Source organism: Saccopteryx leptura, chromosome 5, assembly GCF_036850995.1.
Source record: "Saccopteryx leptura isolate mSacLep1 chromosome 5, mSacLep1_pri_phased_curated, whole genome shotgun sequence".
NCBI lineage: Eukaryota > Metazoa > Chordata > Mammalia > Chiroptera > Emballonuridae > Saccopteryx > Saccopteryx leptura.
In genome coordinates, this window is record NC_089507.1 from 40,135,698 (window position 1) to 40,155,140 (window position 19,443).

The following is a 19,443-nucleotide window of genomic DNA, read 5'->3' on the forward strand; positions in this document are numbered from 1 at the left end:
CAAGTCAAGACGGCTCCTTAGTTCCCCCTAATTCACCACGGGTTTCCTTTCTGTGGGTGATTCGGAATGTTCCGTACTTTAAAGTGGGCCTATTTTATGCTTTCCAGTATTCTCCCCTTCATTTTGGGTTAGGTTGCTGTGATTCAACTGTGGGCAGAGTATCACTTGTCCCACTTTGGAACCAAAATTGGGTTCTGTCCAAATGGGTTGTCACTTTTGCGCTGAAAAACCTGGATTTTATAGTTTGTGAAGTTCTCAGCGAAAGAATTAAGATACGAGGCGCTAGAAATGTGAGGACTTTTGCACTGGGCCTGCGTTCTTTCTCTTTCGTATTTATCACCTGACTGTCCGACCTGGGTTTATTTTACCGTCTTTAATCTCGGCCTCCCGAGTCTTAGCCTCTGATGTTGTAAACCCTGGGTTGCCAGCGGATCACCAACTTGCTTTGGCACCACGTCCACTCTGTTTGGCCAACATGTCTGGGCTTGTGTCCCAAACCACAATAGCCCTAATTAAATCCACCAACCGAAGTATTAACTTTTTTCTGTTCATCCCCAGAAGCTGGAGACAAGTTGTGGAAAAGATAGCCGTGGATGAAGAACTAGAAATGAGAAGATCTAAAAGAACCATAAGAAAGGATTGGTCACAGCTATGCTAGGCTATGGACGGGCCAAGCCTGCGCCATCTACAACAGAACACACAAGTCTCAGTATATAGTGCATTGAATTTCTGTATGCATAGACCTATGACACCACCGGCCAAATCAATACTTAGAACATTTCCATCTTCCCAGAAAATTCTCTCATGCCCTTTCCAGGTCAATACCCCTGCCCCTCACTTAGAAGTAGACTTGTTCTTTTTTTTTTAAAGAATCCTGTCCTACCTCAAATTACTCATCCACATTTATTTTTATTTTTTTATTTTTATTTTTTTTTATTTTTATTTTTTTTACAGGGACAGAGAGAGAGTCAGATAGAGGGATAGACAGGGACAGACAAACAGAAACGGAGAGAGATGAGAAGCATCAATCATCAGTTTTTCGTTGCGACACCGTAGTTGTTCATTGATTGATTTCTCATATGTGCCTTGACTGGGGGGCTACAGCAGACCAAGTGACCCCCTGCTCGAGCCAGTGACCTTGGGTCCAAGCTGGTGAGCTTTTTTGCTCAAGCCAGATGAGCCCATGCTCAAGCTGGCTATCCTGGGGTCTCGACCTGGGTCCTTCCGCATCCCAGTCCGATGCTCTATCCACTGCACCACCGCCTGGTCAGGCAGAAGTAGCCTTGTTCTTATTAATATTACTATTGATTACTTATGCCTGTTCTTGAACTTCATATGAATGGAATTATATGTAGCATGCACCGGGTACGAGAACAGACGTCAGAGACTTTCAGGAGTATAGATGTTTCTTTATTGGCCAGTTTAACCTGCACAGGGGTGAATTCCCAGATTTCCGGAGACACCGTACCCACAAGGAGCTACAAACGGGAATTGCGCCTGGCGCTTACAGCTAGGTCCTTATATATCCTAAGTAAGCAAGCATTATACAGAAGCAGATGTGGCAGTTACCTATTCGCTAAGGGGGTCGCACACAGCATAGCAACAGGGGCTGGGTCTAGCTCATTGGCGAATTTCAAACATAAACTTCTGATAAGGGTCTCTGACCAATGGAATGCAAACGTTTGTCTTCCTTTGTTCTCAGTCTTACAGGGTCCCTATCATTACCTCCCTGTCTCTGCTCCTACACTCTGGCAATCCCAGCACACTTTCCTGAATCTAACATTTTGATTTTTTCTTGGTCCTTACATTATACAGCAAAGGTTTATTTGCGTGTGTCGTAATTTTTAAAGTTTAATGATCAATTTTAGAGAGAGAGGAAAGGAGAGAGACAGAAACATCAGTCTGTTTCTATAGGTGCTCTGACTGGGGATCAAACTCACAACCTTTGTATATCAGGACGAGGCTCCAACCAACTGAGCTATCCGGTCAGGGCTGACATAATATCTTTTTTTTTTTTTTTTTTTTGCATTTTTCTGAAGCTGGAAACAGGGAGAGACAGTCAGACAGACTCCCGCATGCGCCCGACCGGGATCCACCCGGCACGCCCACCATGGGGTGATGCTCTGCCCACCAGGGGGCGATGCTCTGCCCATCCTGGGCGTCGCCATGTTGCGACCAGAGCCACTCTAGCGCCTGAGGCAGAGGCCACAGAGCCATCCCCAGCGCCCGGGCCATCTTTGCTCCAATGGAGCCTTGGCTGCGGGAGGGGAAGAGAGAGACAGAGAGGAAGGAGGGGGGGTGGAGAAGCAAATGGGCGCTTCTTCTGTGTGCCCTGGCCGGGAATCGAACCCGGGTCCTTCACACGCTAGGCCGACGCTCTACCGCTGAGCCAACCGGCCAGGGCGCTGACATAATGTTTTTGAGGTTTGTCCGTATAGTTATATGTATCAATGGTTTGTTCTTTAATTATTGCTCTGTAGTATTTCATAATACAAATGTGCCATATAGCTTGTCCATCCTCCTGTTAATGGACATTTGAGTTGTTTTCAAGTTTGGAGCTGTTACAAAGAAAGCTGTTGTGAACATTGGTACAGATGCCTTGTTATGGACATATACATTCATTATTCGTAGGGATTTCTCGAGGAGTGAACTTGCTGGGTCATAAGTTAGGTATAGTTTAACTTGAGCAGAGATTGCCAAACAGTTTTTCCGAAGTGGTTGTATTATTTTACCCTTACATCTACAATAAGAATTCCACTGGCCATTTTGGAGCTAACTAGGAAGTCAACAACTCCCTTAACCTAGACAAGTTCCTGGCAGCATGATGTTTGCAAGGATCGGTGAGCTGGCAACCAGCAAAGCTGTGCAGCCGAGTGATGAAAGGAAAACGATAGAATCAGAAGCCAGAGAGCACCTGCAACTGTCCCACCCCGACTAGTGCCAGCAGGAAGGAAGCCCTGCAACTGTTTTGGGGTTGTTTCCTGGCGTGGACATTAGCTAGTTAAAAGGGAGAGGGATTTGATGTAATGGGAGATGCTAAAATTGTTTCCAGTTAACTTACTGAAAAACAATAATATAAAAAAAAAAAAAGAAAGAAAGAAAAAGAGGCTGACCTGTGGTGGCGCAGTGGATAAAGCATCAACCTGGAATGCTGAGGTCGCTGGTTCAAATCCCTGGACTTACCCCATCAAGGCACATACAAGAAGAACTACTACTAGTAGATGCTTCCTGCTTCTCCCTCCTTTTTCTCACTCTACCTCTCTTTCTCTCTTCCCTCTCTCCAAAAATCAACAAATAGAAATCTAAAACAAACAAACAAACAGAACAGGGTAGGTAGCAGTGTTTTTCATACCTTCCTGAGGAGAGAACTGATTAAAAATACAGAATTTGCATTTCTAAAGAGATACCCCAGATGATGTCATTGATGTTTCAAAAACCACTGAGAAACACTGTTTAGAGGCTTGGCAAGGCTTGCACATAGTGTGTGCTGGGGACAATAACAAGAATATTCCCATCTCACTTGAGTTTACATCATAGCACCTTGCTGACGCTGTCCTTTTTGGCCTTAAATGTTTTTGTCAAGTGTCCTTTTAAACACGGAACAATTGGGAGACAGCTTCCACCATTCACTTTGTCCCCTGGGGTTCTTCTTCCCAGTAATACAGGTTCAAAAGTGAGAGGCAGCTTTTTCTTGACTTTCTTGTTGCCAAGCAGGACAATCACCAAAGCTAACTCGAGCCACTTTTAAAGGGATTGCTGTTAGTTTCAATGTTGAGCTAGGAGAAGATATCAACAGCTACCAATGTAGCATTACAAAGTTAAAGGTATTTTGGAACATTCAATATACAAGTTGAGAGAATTACATTTATTTGATTAAAAATGTACTAAATACCTATTATGTGATACTATTCTACGGCAAGAAATACCATGGTGAATAAGACAGAAGAGGCTTCTATTTTCAAGAGGTTTTTAGTCTAATGGAGAGGGTGTTAGGGTGGGACAACTGCTGTCACACACACACACACACACACACACACACACACACACACACTCACACACTCACACATACACCTAATTCTCAGTGGCTTAGCCCAATAAAAAATTTTGCTCTTCATACATTTTGTCTCAGTTCAATTCAGGCTGGTAAGAGAACAGGTATTCTGCTCCAAATAGTCATTCTGGGCTCCAGGCTCCCTCCACATTTTTCTTTATCCACAGAGCTTTCTATTCAGCCAGCAGACTGGAAAGAGGAAGCTAGGAGGTTGCATGGCTAGTTCGTATGGCCAAGGCCAGGTGGCACACATCACTTAGTCCACATTGCATTAGGCGAGACAGCCACACCTAACTGCAAGGGGATTGGGAAATGTAGCTGAGGACACAGTAGGAAAAGGACACAGAGTATGGTGAACACATACAGCCTCTACTGCGGGAGTGGAGAACGAATATGAAAGTATAACCCAGTGCGGTTAGTGCTGTACTACATAGGGAGGAGGAGAGTGCTTGATATACAGGAAAGACACCTCACCAGGACGGGGTTCGGTCAGAGAGAGAATATCCTGAAGGAACTGATGCCTGAGCTGGGGCAGGAAAAAAGTTCATTTCTCCTTAGAATATAGTAACTTGTCCACTAATAGGATACCCTTGTGCGTGAACAATTTGGTTAAATTCCAAAACATATTTTCAGCGACCATTAGAAAATAATAAGCCCTTTCCTTCATTTCTCTCATTCTCTCCTTTAAGAAGAAATAGTGTAATTTGGCGTACACTAATGGCTGACTGCCCAACAGCCATTTCTTCCTGCTTGATAAGAAAATGCCAATTTTCTTGAGCCATCAACTGATGATGTGTTCTAGGAAAATGGATTCTAGGAATTTGACTGTAATAGTCTAAGGCAACATGGTAATTATCCAATTAACTTTTTTCTTCATTCAACAAATATTTAATGAGCTCCTGCTATGTGTCAGTTTGTTCTAAATGTGACTATCTTTGCCAATTGTAAGCATGGAGTAAGGCAGATAGCTCAATTCCAGACACTGAGGGGTCAAGGGAAGACCGCTGGGGGATTCTAGGAAAAGAATTTCCTCCCAGATAAAATAGGAGTTGAGAAGAGAAAACCAGGACTTTTCCTTCCTGAATTTGGGTGATGTTATGTAGAATGAGATGCTTGGAGCTGGAGCAGTCATCTTGTGACCGTGAGGAGGCAGAGAAGAGAACCTCAGAGAGGACATTTTAGAGCTCCAGCTTAGATAAAACCCCAAATCACCTACTTTTGTTATATGAGAAAATAAAAAGCCACTTTCAGTTAGAGATTCAGTCACTTATAGGTAAAAGCATCCAAACAAAAACACATGATTTTGTTGGCATTGCTTGTTTTCATTTAAGTGGGTGAATAGTTTAATAAATGGGGTAGGAATCTGATATTTTTCCTTTTCTTCTCAGCCATGTTGTTTGATCATGGAGGAATTTCTACCCCAGATATCTCTGTGGATAAAACCCGTCTTCCATGATCTTCTTGGTTTCTCCTCTGGCCATTGCAGAGCTCTCATTGGAAGGTCACATGTTAGGAAGCGATGCCATGTTTTCTTCTAAGCCCCCTACCTGTGTGCCCTGCGGGAGAGACTCCCAAATGAGGGATTTAGGAGGTTGTTTTTTAGAGGAGCCAGCTCCTCATTTAAAAAATCATCTTTCTTTCTATGAACTTTATCGGCAGTTTCCTTCCTTTCTTCCTGACACTGCCCCCACCCTCATTCTCTCTGTCTCTCTCTTTTAATTTTTTTCCTTCTTTCACCACGCAATGAGTTGAGCTGTAAGCTGTACTCTTTGTGGCCTGTGAAATTTTTGGAGGCTCCCTGAATCTTGATCAGACAGAAACCTGGCAAACTCCATGCTCTAATTCAGAGCTTCTTGGCTGAACTCAGTGGAACACCATCTAAGGAATTAAGCTGGTAAGCCAGTGATATTTGAAATGAATAATGGAGATATTTGGGGATAAGTTTTAATTCTTAGATAATTATGTCAACTTGTTTTCGCTGGAATAATTTGACATAAAGTCACAGATATTTAGGATGCTACTGGGCTTCTTACCATCCTGATGATGCCAATAGAGGGGATTTCTTTCCCATGCACTGTGAGATTTAGGTGCTGGTGCCGGTTTGTGCTGATCACTACGTTGAGAAGGTCATCATCATCCTTTTAACACCATAGCTATAATTTGAGGGAGTGGTATTGTATTAGTCAGGATATGACAGGAAATAGAATACAGAGGTACTTGAAGACAATTCAGTGGAACTCCACAAAGATGTGCGGAGTATTAAGGAAAACCAACAAAGGATAGGAAAACATTGGGGCTAATCACAGTTACTGCTCTTTTTTTTTTTTTTTAATGTTTACTTTATTGATTTTAGTGGGAGGAAAAGAGAGAGCAAGAAAGAGACAAGAACATTGATCTGTTTCTGTATGTGCCTTGACCAGGAATCGAACTAGCATCCTCTGAGCTTTGAGAGGATGCTCTAATCGACCAAGCTACGTGGCTAGGGTACTGTGCTAGACTTAGAATGGGTCAAGAAAAGACAGAGCTTATTGGAAGAGGGAGAGACCTATCGCTATGGAGAGGTGCTGACAGAACCCGTGCCTTGGCTAGAAGAACATGTCACTATCAAATGTGACCCTGAATGGACATTGACAGGGAAAAAATACCGGGACCTTACTCTACTCTTATCTTCTGATCTTCTGCTAGTGTCTGTAATTGGCTAAACCCAACCAGAAGCCAGAGGGCATGGGAGCCTGGTTGAGGCAATCTGTAAATGTCTCCTTCCTTGGCCACAGGGGAGGGTAGAAAAAGATGGAGAGTGAATATGGAAGGGCAAATGGGACTATCCCTCTGTGCGCCTTCACTTTCCTTGTCAATAACATTAGAACCAGTTAGTAGGTAGGTGGGTCTTAGATTCATTCTCTAATAGACTGTACATACTTTTATTGCTTAGGATACAGACTAGGCTCTATTATAGTAGATCCCAAACAGTGCAGCTTAACTAAGACAGAAGTTTATTTCTCTGTTGGGTAACCTCCTGAATAGAAGTCCAGGGCTGTTGTGATGACTTGATGGTGTTGAGTGCTATGGTAGAAATTAGCTACTGGAAAACTATTTCCAGTTTCTTTAACCTGGAAATAGGGAGGATTGTTCTTTCTTGCCTCCATGGGGTTAACTATGGTCATGGGACTTTCTTAGGCCACTGAAATATGAGTGTAAAGTGTGTCACAGAAGTATTTAGTGGGTAATTGAGGTTCTCTTGCTCTCATGTTCCCTTTCACTGAACTTTCTGGAAGCACAATTCATATGGAGGACAGCCATCCTGAGAAATTTTTCAAAGCTGCAGCAGATTTGTGGGAGTGAGAAGGGAAGCATTGTTTTCCCCACCCCTTTTTTATTTTTAATTAAATTCATTTGGGTGACATTGGTTAGTAAAATTAAATAGGTTTTGCGTATACAATTTGTTGGGAAGATAAATATATTATGCTTACTCTGTTAAAGATGGCGCTGCCCACGTGGAAGCCCGTCACCCAGGTGATAATATTAGTTGCCCTTCTTGCTTAGGATGGGCATGATTATATTAATGTGTGTTGGGGAGGGCTTTCACGCCAAAAGGTTTTAAAAGGAAGAGTGATTACATTTCTAGGAGGAGCCCATGCTAGAGGAGAGCAGGGAAAGGCCATGTGGAAGAGAGGAGAAGCAGCCAATATGGCGAAGTGCTGAAGGAGAAGCCAGTTTGTGCAGAGTTTGTGCAGGGAGAAGGAGATGGGGAACAGAGGTGAATAAGGCTGGTGAGGTAGAAAACTTTGATTCTAGGAAACTTGGGTAAGTCAGTGGCTTTGGGAGCCCTGAATGGAAAGGGAAGAGTTTTCCCACTGTGTGTGTTTCTTGTCCACCTGGTGCAAGCTAGGATTAAATGTAATGACTCACCAGTTCCTGGCTCCGTTGTTTCATTACCATCTGTCCAAATCTAATGCGAACCTGCATGGGCCAGGCAGCTGTGATGGTGGCCATGGCTACTGGCTTTACACAATTCTTTTTAAAAAAATTTTTTTTAATTTTTTCCTGAAGTTGGAAACAGGGAGGCAGTCAGACAGACTCCCGCATGCGCCCGACCGGGATCCACCCGGCATGCCCACCAGGGGCGATGCTCTGCCCATCTGGGGCATTGCTCTGTTGCAACCAGAGCCATTCTAGCACCTGAGGCAGAGGCCACAGAGCCATCCTCAGCACCCGGGCCAACTTTGCTCCAATGGAGCCTTGGCTATGGGAGGGGAAGAGAGATACAGAGAGGAAGGAGAGGGGGAGGGATAGAGAAGCAGATGGGCACTTCTCCTGTGTGCCCTGGCCGGGAATCGAACCCAGGACTCCTGCACGCCAGGCCGACACTCTACCACTGAGCCAACCAGCCAGGCCTGGCTTTACACAATTCTATAATATACATCATCTGTATATTGCATTGTGTGTTTGAGGTTGGTTGTTAGTGCAGCTAAACCTGGTGCTTCTTGACTAATATAGAAATCCAGTCTCTTTCTTTGTTGTTTCCCTCCCAACCCTAAGGTGTTGCTGTCATCTAAGTGATCCAAGGCAGCTCGTTGCTACAGTCACATTCTAATTCATGAGATGTAAGAAAAGAAACGAGAGGGCACGCTTACTCTTTTTGGAGGGAGGACACAGAAGAGCAGTTGAGCTGGGTGGTTGTGGCTTTGCAGCTGGGTGGGGTGTGGCTTGCTGGAGGGTGCATGTAAAGCCAGTAGCCATGGCCACCATCACAGCTGCCTGGCCCATGCAGGTTCGCATTAGATTTGGACAGATGGTAATGAAACAACGGAGCCAGGAACTAGTGAGTCATTAGTTTTAATCCTAGCTTGCACCAGGCGGGCAAGAAATACATACAGTGGGAAAACACTTTCCTTTCCATTCAGGGCTCCCAAAGCCACTGACTTTTCTGAGTTTCCTAGAATCAAAGGTTTCTACCTCGCCAGCCTTATTCACTTCTGTTTCCCATCTCCTTCTCTCTGCACAAACTGGCTTCTCCTTCAGCATTCTTCCATCTTAGCTGCCTTTCCTCTCCTCCACGTGGCCTTTCTCTGCTCTCCTCTCTACTCTCCTCCTAGAACAGCAGTTCTCAACCTGTGGGTCGCGACCCCAGCGGAGGTCGAACAACCAAAACACAGGGGTCGCCTAAAGTCATCGGAAAATACATATTTCCGATGGCTTTAGCCGCTGAGAAGCTGCGCTACCGTCTGCAGCAGCGCTATTCAGCTTGAACGCACGCTGTTATGGACATGCATTCCAAACTGAATGCCTGCGGGCATGCACAGACGTGATTGCATCATCCGTCAGGGGCCTAAGGGGTGGGGGAAGCGGAGGGAACGCTCCACAGTCCATAGCAGCACATTACGTGTGTCTGGCACTTGCTGACGTCATCAGTGGGCGGGTGCAGCAAGCACCAGAGGACAGAAGCCTAGGAGGCGGAGAGGCAAGAGGCGGAGAGCCAAGAGAGCCTGCGAGACAGCCTGCTGGTGTAAAAAAGGTTAATAATGTAAAAACAGTACACACACCATACACACAATACTGTGTAAGTGTAAGGTGCTTTGTGTGTAATCATTACACAGTACACAAAGCAGCTTACACTTACACAAAGCACCATACATTTACACAGTGTGAACTACATCGGTCTTATACTATAAGAGACCACTATAAGATGTAGTTCACACTGTTCCCCAATGTATAACTATCTCCCATATCTCCCACTATTTTCCCATATTCTGAATGAGGAAACTGCTGAAATTTCCGGCATTGAATCCGCCTCCTATTGATTTCATTGGGAGTGCGGCGGATTTTGTGGAAGAGAGCTCCTGATAATCTCGGGTTACCACACAATCCGCTGCAGTCCCTTTTTGATTTCAATAAGAGGTGGAGAAATTACAGTTTCCAACACATTTCTTCCTCTCCTATTTAAGTCAATGGGAGGCTGCAGCAGATTCCGCTCAAATATAGAGCATGTTGCTTAACTTTTTTCACGCTAGAACTTTTCCTAGAGCAGAAAAATTCCAAAGGTGGAATCCGCCACCTCCAAGAGACTTCTATAGGAGGCAGATCTTTTACACTGCAGAATCCACACAGCAGATTCCTCAGTGTGAGGCCTCTTTCAGTCTATAGACTTCTATAGGAGGCAGATCTTTTACACTGCAGAATCCGCACAGCAGATTCCTCAGTGTGAGGCCTCTTTCAGTCTATAGACTTCTATAGGAGGCAGATCTTTTACACTGCAGAATCTGCACAGCAGATTCCTCAGTGTGAGGCCTCTTTCAGTCTATTGGGGGTGGCGGATTCCACCTTTGGAATTTTTCTGCTCTAGGAAAAGTTCTAGCATGAAAAAAATTAAGCAACATGCTCTATATTTGAGCGGAATCTGCTGCGGCCTCCCATTGACTTGAATAGGAGAGGAAGAAATGTGTCGGAACTGCATTTCTGCCATACAGGGGATCTCTCTTCTGCGGACTCCACGGGTCTCCCATTGAAGTAAATGAGATGTGGATTCCACAGCAGAAACCACTGCTTTATAGTGTGAAAGAGCCCTGAAAGATACCATGCTGTGCAGAAACTGCAGTGTATCCTATAACGTAGTTCACACTGTTCTATATAGAAAACTTGCCACTAATCTGGAAAATACAGATCCATTAGTTAAGCAGCTATTTACGGAATGGTAGCCCCAATACACTAGGTAAGGAGGTCCAATAGTAATAAATATTTCTCAATATATAATTAAATATTGTTTTTGTGATTAATCACTATGTTTAAATTATGTTTGATTTGTAGCAATGAGAATACATAATGCATATCAGGTATTTACATTCCGAATCATAACTGTAGCAAAATTACAGTTATGAAGTAGCCACCAAAATTTATTTTTTGGTTTGGGGTCACCGCAACATGAAGAACTGTATTGTGGGGTCACGGCATTAGAAAGGTTGAGAACCACTGTCCTAGAACGTAATCACTCTTCTCTGGAACAATGTGATCTCTCTTCCTTTTAAAACCTTTTGGTGCGAAAGCCCTCCCCCAACACATAGTAACATAATTATGCCCATCCCAAGCAAGAAGGGCAACTAATATCATCACCTGGGCGACCGGCTTCTACGTGAGCAGTGCCATCTTTAACAAAGTGAGCATAATATATTTTATCTGCCCAACAGTGCACTTCCAAGTTCACTCACATGGCTGGTGGCAGAACTTTGTCCTCACTGGCTGTTGTCAGGAGGCCTCACTTTCTTGCCATGTGGATCTGTCCATAAGGCTGTTCTACATGGCAGCTAGTCTCTTTCAGAGAGAGAGAGGGAGAGAGAGAGAAGCTACAGTTTCTTTTAGAACCTACTCTCAAAAGTGACACACCCCAGTCTGCCTTTTTTTGCTGGTCACGCAGACCAACCCTAGTACAATGTGAGAAGGGACTGTGAAAAGGTGTGACAACCAAGAAGCACAGAGTGTATGAGAATTGAAAAAATTTAGTCTTTAGCAAGGCAGCCATGTCCTCAGATAAAACTACAGAAGCGAGGTCACAGGGAGCAGAGGGACAGCTGTCAGAGGGAAAGGGGATGAGGGGTCAGGATCCGAGAAGGTGAAGGGATTAGTGAAATTATATATGCATAACACAGAGATACAGATAACAGGACAGCAAGTCCCTGAGGAGAGGGGGGAGGGAGTTAGGGGAAAGGGGCAAAGGGATGTAAGGGGGGACATGGGGGTGTGGGGAGAGGGAGTTATATTGAGTGAGACACTTGAATCCATGTTAACACAATAAGTTAAAATGAATAAAAATTTAAAAAGATAAAATAAGTTAAAAATGAGAAAAAAAACTACATGAAGAAGGACACAGAACTCTCGGCCTCAGGTCTCCCCTCTGGCCACGTAAACACATAGGTGTGCTTTCTTTCTCATATGTGAACATACCTTCTGTCTCCTGAAAAAGAGTCTATGCTTCTAGATTATAGTTCTCATGCCCATGAGGACTCTTGTCCTTAGGATCACTATCCCCAGAAATATGCCTTTTTTACTCCCAGACAATGCCAAGTTCATATATATATAGATAGATATATAGATATATAGATATATATATGGAGTGGGGAGAGGGAGCTTCCATCTGGGGAAAGGAAAAAGAAATTCCTTCTGCTTTGCTAATCTGGAACTCTGAAAGATGAGTCACAGGAACTATGAGTCAGTTTGTCACTGTATTTAGTAGTTAGATTGAGATTCAAATCCAATGTTCTTATGTTTTTCTAAGTGTAAGTGGTAAACTCTTATAAGAAGCTACATTGAAACACGCTTACAGGAACACATCCCCCATGCAGCACGGCTGAAACACGAGTGTGTAATTGCTGGTGAAGGTGGAGGGAGAAGGTCTCTAGAAACAGTGGACAAGATTCCTAATTGGAGTTGTCAAGGGTTAAGAGAGAGCAGCAAAATGTCCCCAAGAAGGTGACAAACTTCTATCAACCATACATTTGCACTTAGTTAAAAAAATGTGTGCTTGATGTCCATAAATTATTTACTTGTTGTCTTTTCTTCTAATATGCAAAAGTAACTTTCTTCAGTCTCCATCAGCTAAGAGAAGTTTGGTTTCCTGCGCAGTCATTTCTAAGGTTTGTTGGACTATATATCCCTGGCATCTTTTACTGAGTTCCTGCTTCTCCTGGATTCTTAATCACTCTAGTGGCTGATGTTCCTCCATCCATGAACTCTTCTCTTCCTTTCTTCACTCTGCCATCGGTCAGGACTCCTCTTGGGGCAAATGACAGATTTACACTAAGAAGGGAATCCATTAGTTCAGAGAACCAGGAAGGCTGGGTAGCCACGGGAAGAGTGGAAACCAGGGCCTCCGGGCCCCGGGGCCTCGGGGCCTCAGGGCCTGGCGTCATACCTTCACATATAGAGTAGCCTCTCTCTCCAGCTGGGTAGATGGCTGCCTGCAACCCCAGGCCCTCATCCTCACAAGTCTCCATACAAGAGACTAAGAGGGAACTGACCCTCACCCAGCCAGGTCCAATTGGAAAAACCCTGGTGAAGGGCTTTGGCCCGGCGGAGGTCAGAGCCCCTATGTTGGTTCAGTCCCTGTGTGCAAAGGGATGTGGCATTGTGACTGGCCAGCCTGGGTCACATGTCTAACTCTGAACAGGGTGGGGAGCCTGGGACACTGCTGTTCCAGGACACACGAAGTAGGAGAAGTTCTCCAAATATAAAGGGGTGCGGTTACCCTTGGACAAGAACACGACAGCAGACAGAAACAAATACTTCCGCAGTCCGCTGCACACGACAAACATGGCTCAAGCAGAGCCCCCGCCCCACACAAAGTCTCGCCAATGCTGGGCCACTCTGTGTAACAGAGCTTTCCTGAAGGCCCACGGCAGCAGCAGGCCGGGGCTGCACAGATGTTAATCTAAAATAGAATATTTGACATTTTACAGTCTCTGCGCCAACTCCACCAGGCTTCTGGGCAGCCACCATGTTGACCTGTGACCTTTCCAGATCTCCTCCGCCCCTCCCCCAAGTGCCCAAGGACCCCAAGTATCCTCCTACCTGAGTTTCCATGGGTCACAATCCCAAATTCCTGCTACGTTTTTGTGCATAGCCACTGAGTTCTGTACTTTTTTTCCTTCTTTCAGACCTGCTTCATAGCCAAAACCAAACAAACAAACAAACAAAACCCTCCAAAAGCAAAAAACAAACAAAACCCCCAACACATCAAGGTGTTTTTAGAAACAAAAGAGCAAATTTCCTCCCCAGGAAGATTCTTCCCACCCTGTGATACTGTGATTTAGAAGAAGAAATGCGTGTATTTGGTGTTCCCTCTGCTCCTGGCACACAGCTCTGAAAACCCTTGTGGTTTTCGAACTACTAAGAGCACTGGAGTATCTTTTATTTTCCTCTTTGGTATTTTGCCTATTCTGGTTTCTGAAATAGCTCCGCAATGATGAAGGTAGACGGAGTGTCTTGTTATTCATAACAAGCCCTTTCAACTGTACCTGAGTTTATGTTAATGAGGTGGTTTTTGGAAAGCCCCTAGACAGATGGGAGCTTGTTGCTAGGGGAACCGACCACGTGGTTAGAGCAGTGATTTTCAACCTTTTTCATCTCATGGCACACAGAAAACTGATGACTAAAATTTTGTGGCACACTAAAAAATATACTTTTTGCTGATCTGACCAAAAAAAAAAAGAAAAAGAGGTATAATTTTGATTCATTCACACTGGACAGCTACTGTTGTGTTAGCTGTTGTCTTTTAAAAAATTTTTATTTGACAATCTAAGGGAAAAGAGGTCAGGGTCCCTGACTAAATAAATAGTCAGATATTGCGTGTTGTAAACATTCTGGCGGCACACCACTGTTTCTCTCGCAGTGACCAATGTGCTGCAGCACCCGACTGAAAAGCTCTGGCTTAGAGCGTTGTAACCTTCAACCCCACCTGCATCGCCCTGAACCTCCAGGGAGAGGAGTCAGGGGCTGCAAATTGAGTTTAATTCTGAATGGCCAATGACTTAATCAACCATACAGACAGAACGAAGGCTCCATTAAAATCCCTAATGTATAGGATTCGAATAACGTCCGGGTTGTTGACTACAGGGAGGTGCTGAAGGGTGGGTGCCCCATATCTCCCAAATGGTTGTTTCTGTGTTATAGCCTTTCTAATAAGCAAACTGTTTTCCTAAGTTCTGTGAACTGTTCTAGCAAATTAATCAAATCCAAGGAAGAGGTCATGAGACCCTCTGATTTAAAAAAATAATTAAAAAACATGCCTCTCAGTATAATACTATAATATTAAGGTTACTATTAAATAGGTTATTTCTGGGTGGTAAGAATGTGGGTAATTATTATGGGTTTTTTTGCATGTCTCATTTTTTTGCTTATATCTAATTCCACAATGAACGGATACCACTGGTTCAAGGCAAGAAAGGAGCAAAGGACAGAGCCAGCTGCCTCTGTACTTTTTACCAAGGAAGGCAAAACCCTTCCCAAAAGCCTCCTCTGCCCCCTCACCAAGACTTCAACCTGAAAGTCCTTGGCCAGCTCGTGTCACATGACCTCCAGAGCTTCCCTGCGAGGATGGAGGGGGGAGTATCCCAGCTTTTTAACTTGTACAACCTTGAATAGAGAAAAGTGGTGACAGAGAAAGGGGTTGGAAATAAATTCTCAGTCTAAGCAACAGTGTCTGCAGTGACACAATTGGGACGACACAAGGCCAAGAGAGAGATTTTGCAGAGTTCGTCTCAGTCTGGGGTAGGTATTTTCACTTCGGAGTGTGGCCCTGGGTGTCCAGAAGAGATTCCTAATAATAAAACTAAAAGAGCTCTGGGTTTCCTTAAGACTTATCTCAGGAGTCAAAGTGAACCTCGCCCTGTCCTTGTTGGCACTTTGTAGCAATAGTAATTATCACTACTCTTAAAAGTGCTTTTTGTGTGTGTGTGACAGACAGAGGGATAGATAGGGACAGACAAGCAGGAAGGGAGAGAGATGAGAAGCATCAATTCTTCATTGCAGCACCTTAGTTGTTCATTGATTGCTTTGTGCCTTGACAGGGCAGCGGGGGGGGGGGGGGGGCTACAGCAGACTGAGTAACCCCTTGCTCAAGCCAGTGACCTTGGGTCCAAGCTGGTGAGCCTTGCTCAAACCAGATGAGCCTGTGCTCAAGCTGGAGACCTCAGGGTTTCAAACCTGGGTCCTCCACTTCCCAGTCTGATGCTCTATCCACTGCACCACCACCTGTTTCAGGCTTTTTTTTTTTTTTTTTTTTAAGTAGAACATTGCTATCTTTCTACTACAGTTGAAAAAGTAAACTCAAGAAGGTTAGCATTGGTAACAAATTCACTTTTAAGAGGCACTGATTCTACTTTGTCCTGCCCAGCCGCACAGAAGCGGAAGCTCGGGGACATGACAGACTCGACTCCACCTGTAACCCCCGGCCACCCACTGCCGTGGCCAGGCCGAGGCATTGCAGCAGGAGGGGGAATGGCTGCTAATACTGCTTTAAACTGAAGACTGGAGTCATGCACGATGGCCGCATGTGGAATTTGCAGAGTTGCCAAAACCTTAGACAGAAGCCAAGACCATCTTAGTGAGCTTGCGTCCATCTGTGATGAGCCTGTGCATGTCGAGTTTGTGGAGGCCCCAAATCAACCTCATTACGGTTGATGACAAGAAGAAACTAGGGGGATGGGTAGTTTCTGTAAAACTGACAGAGAGGGGAAACCCCTTAAAGTGGTTGGTTGCACTTGTGTGGTAGTTAAGGACTATGGTAAAGACTCACAGGCTAAGGATGTCATCAAGGAGTTCTACAATTGCAAGAAATGAGAACATAAAACACTTGGCTCTTGTTAAAATACATGAATGAATGAATGAATGAATGGACACAAATCCTTATTTCCTCCCAGCCATTCATGGACTGATGACTCTCTGGCCTGAGAAGCACAGGAAGAGATCCTTTGGTCATTAACAGTTCTCAACACCAAGCTAAAAGCACACTCTCTGCCCAGTTGTTTAACTCTTCTTGTCCTGGATGAACTGTTCTTGGATTATGTTTCTGGTATGACAGAACACTTTCTGACCTGAGTCTTAGCCCTGGTTTACTCTCTTATTGCTTGGTACAGACAAATTGCCGAGTTCGGTGTTCACTTTGCTCACAGTCGTATCAATAGCACAGTTCTTTTTTTTTTTTTTGTGGCAGAGACAGAGAGAGACAGAGAGAGGGACAGACAGACAGGAAGGGAGAGAGATGAGAAGCATCAACTCTTTGTTGCAGCACCTTAATTGTACATTGATTGCTTTCTCATATGTGCCTTGACTGAGGGGCTACTGCAGACCTAGTGACCCCTTGCTCAAGCCAGGACCTTGGGTCCAAGCTGGTGAGCCTTGCTCAAACCAGGTGAGCCCGCGCTCAAGCAGACGACCTTGGGGTTTCAAACCTGGGTCCTCCATGTCCCGGTCCTATGCTCTATCCAGTACGCCACCGCCTGGTCAGGCAGCAGCACAGTTCTTCCTCCCCGTCTGTTAGCCAGTGTCTAGTATAGGCATGGCTAACATGGCCCGTGGGCTGGATGTGGACCACGGAATGAGTTTATGTGGCCCGCTATTAAATTTTTAATATTCTCCGCACGACGCATTGTGGAAATGAAATAAGTGGTACTTTTAAATCGTTATACATAAAGTTTGATATCTAACCATTGCACAACAATGAAAGTTAAAATCTTAGCTACTTAGAAGTGGAAGCGTCTCTGATTATTGGAAATCGAGATATTTAAGAAGATAGTGATACGCAGAAAAGATTCCGCATGTGACTAATCTAGGGTTACCTTCCAATAATTGGTCGAAGGATTTGCGATACTTCTTTATTTTTTTTAAAAAATCCATTATAAAGATTTACAACTTTTGTACTCATCTGTGCAATTTTTATAAACAATTGAATAATGGAAAATATGAAAATTTAAAAAAACTTGCCAAGGAATATTTAGTAATCTCCAGCTCAACTTATATTTGTGAACAAACGTTTTCCTTAATGAATCTAAATAAAAGTACAACAAGATCAAGATTGAATGATTTACATTTGGAGGCTGTGTTAAGAATAGCTACTACAAGTATAGAGCCAGATATTAAAAAAATAATAGGCGATACAAAGCGCCTCAACACGTCACATTAGTTTTTGTTTTTTTGTTGTTGTTTTTTACAGAGACAGAGAGAGAGTCAGAGAGAGGGATAAATAGGGACAGACAGACAGGAACAGAGAGAGATGAGAAGCATCAATTATCAGTTTTTCGTTGTGACACCTTAGTCGTTCATTGATTGCCTTCTCATGTGTGCCTTGACCACAGCCTTCAGCAGACCGAGTAACCCCTTGCTTGAGCCAGTGACCTTGGGTCCAAGCTGGTGAGCTTTGCTCAAACCAGATGAGCCCACTCTCAAGCTGGTGACCTCGGGGTCTCGAACCTGGGTCCTTCCGCATCCCAGTCCGACGCTCTATCCACTGCGCCACCGCCTGGTCAGGCACATTAGTTTTTTTGTTAATTTGTTATACTAAATTACTTACATTTATTCATAAATTACATAATAAAATTTTGTTTACTTAAATGAATCATTTTTGTATTTAACATTTTCTAATTTTAATATTTTGTCTGGCCCGTGAAAAAAGTTTTCTTTCTAATCTGGCCCAGGGGCAAAAACTGTTGGCCGTGCCTGGTCTAGTATGTGCACACATTCCTGGCTCATCCTCACCTTCTCTCTTCTTTCTTCCCAGAAATTGATGTCAGCTTCCAGCCTTGGGCGCCAGTGGATGCTCAGACCATCACTATTGGGGTGCAAGGGAGCATGCCAGATGAGGCTGTTCTGTTCAGACCCTAGTTCACTGTGTATTGTTTATAGAAGGAATGTTTTAAGGTAGAGGAAGAGGAAGCTTGCCAAGGATGTTTAAGGGCATCTTGTAAACATTTGTATTTTGAAGAACTGTTAGTGTTTCTTATTTTGGACTATTTATTTTAAAGGACTGAAGAGACTGTGTAGGGAAGAGTTCAGAAGTGTCCACCAGCATCATTCCAGGCTGGGTTGGCAGACACTTGTAGTGGCTTTTCCAATATCTACCCCACCCTTTTCTTTCTTGCCAACAGAACCCTTATTCTGCTCAAGGCAGCAATGTGCCCCATTTAAAATACCTCACCACACTCGCTTGAGTTAGAAGTGGCCACGTGACGCAATTCTGGCCAATGAGGTACCGATAGAAGTTGCTGGGTGGGAGGGTTCCCAGGAAACTTTCTTAAGAGGGTCTTAGCTGGCATTTGCCTCTTTCTTTTCTCTTCTTTTTTCCCCCTTGAAATGCAGAGTCAATGCCTAAGCATCCATCTTGCATCCATGAACACAAGAGCCACATGCTGACATGCTGACGATAGCAAGGTAAGAAGATAGAATGACTGTAGGCCTTTGACAACATTAGGGAGCCACTTACCTGCTGATGTCTTATGTAAAAAAAAATAATAATAATAATTAAACAAATAGACAAAAAGCCTATTTGGTTTATCTACTGTAACCAAGTTACTGTTCCATGCAATTGAACACAACTTTAATTGATAGACTGTTAAAACATTTAAGGCGCTTTGATAGAAAATGGATGCAAATGGACCGCAAACCTGCATGTGCATATGCACCACTGGGGACCCTGTTAAGGTGCAGACTCTGACTTGATAGGTCCAGATTGGAGTCTGAGATTCTGCGTTTCTCACAAGCTTGCTACTTATGCTGATGATGTCAGTCCTGAACCATGTTTTGAGTAGCAAGGGTTTGGAATATGACAGCTGTTGTGTCAGTTGGCTCCTATGTTGGAGCTATTCTGTTTTGCTTTAATATGCTTGTTATTCAGGAAAAGAATCTTCAGA

The 19,443-nt window shown here is 44.0% G+C and overlaps 1 long non-coding RNA gene across 1 annotated transcript; it reads left to right on the forward strand.

Moving 5' to 3' along the window:
- Positions 1 to 566: 566 nt before the first annotated feature.
- Positions 567 to 18,910, forward strand: LOC136406703 (uncharacterized). The gene is made up of 3 exons (XR_010751685.1): positions 567 to 642; positions 12,366 to 12,511; positions 18,315 to 18,910. It is a non-coding gene; the product is annotated as an uncharacterized lncRNA (long non-coding RNA).
- The last annotated feature ends 533 nt before the right edge of the window (positions 18,911 to 19,443 follow it).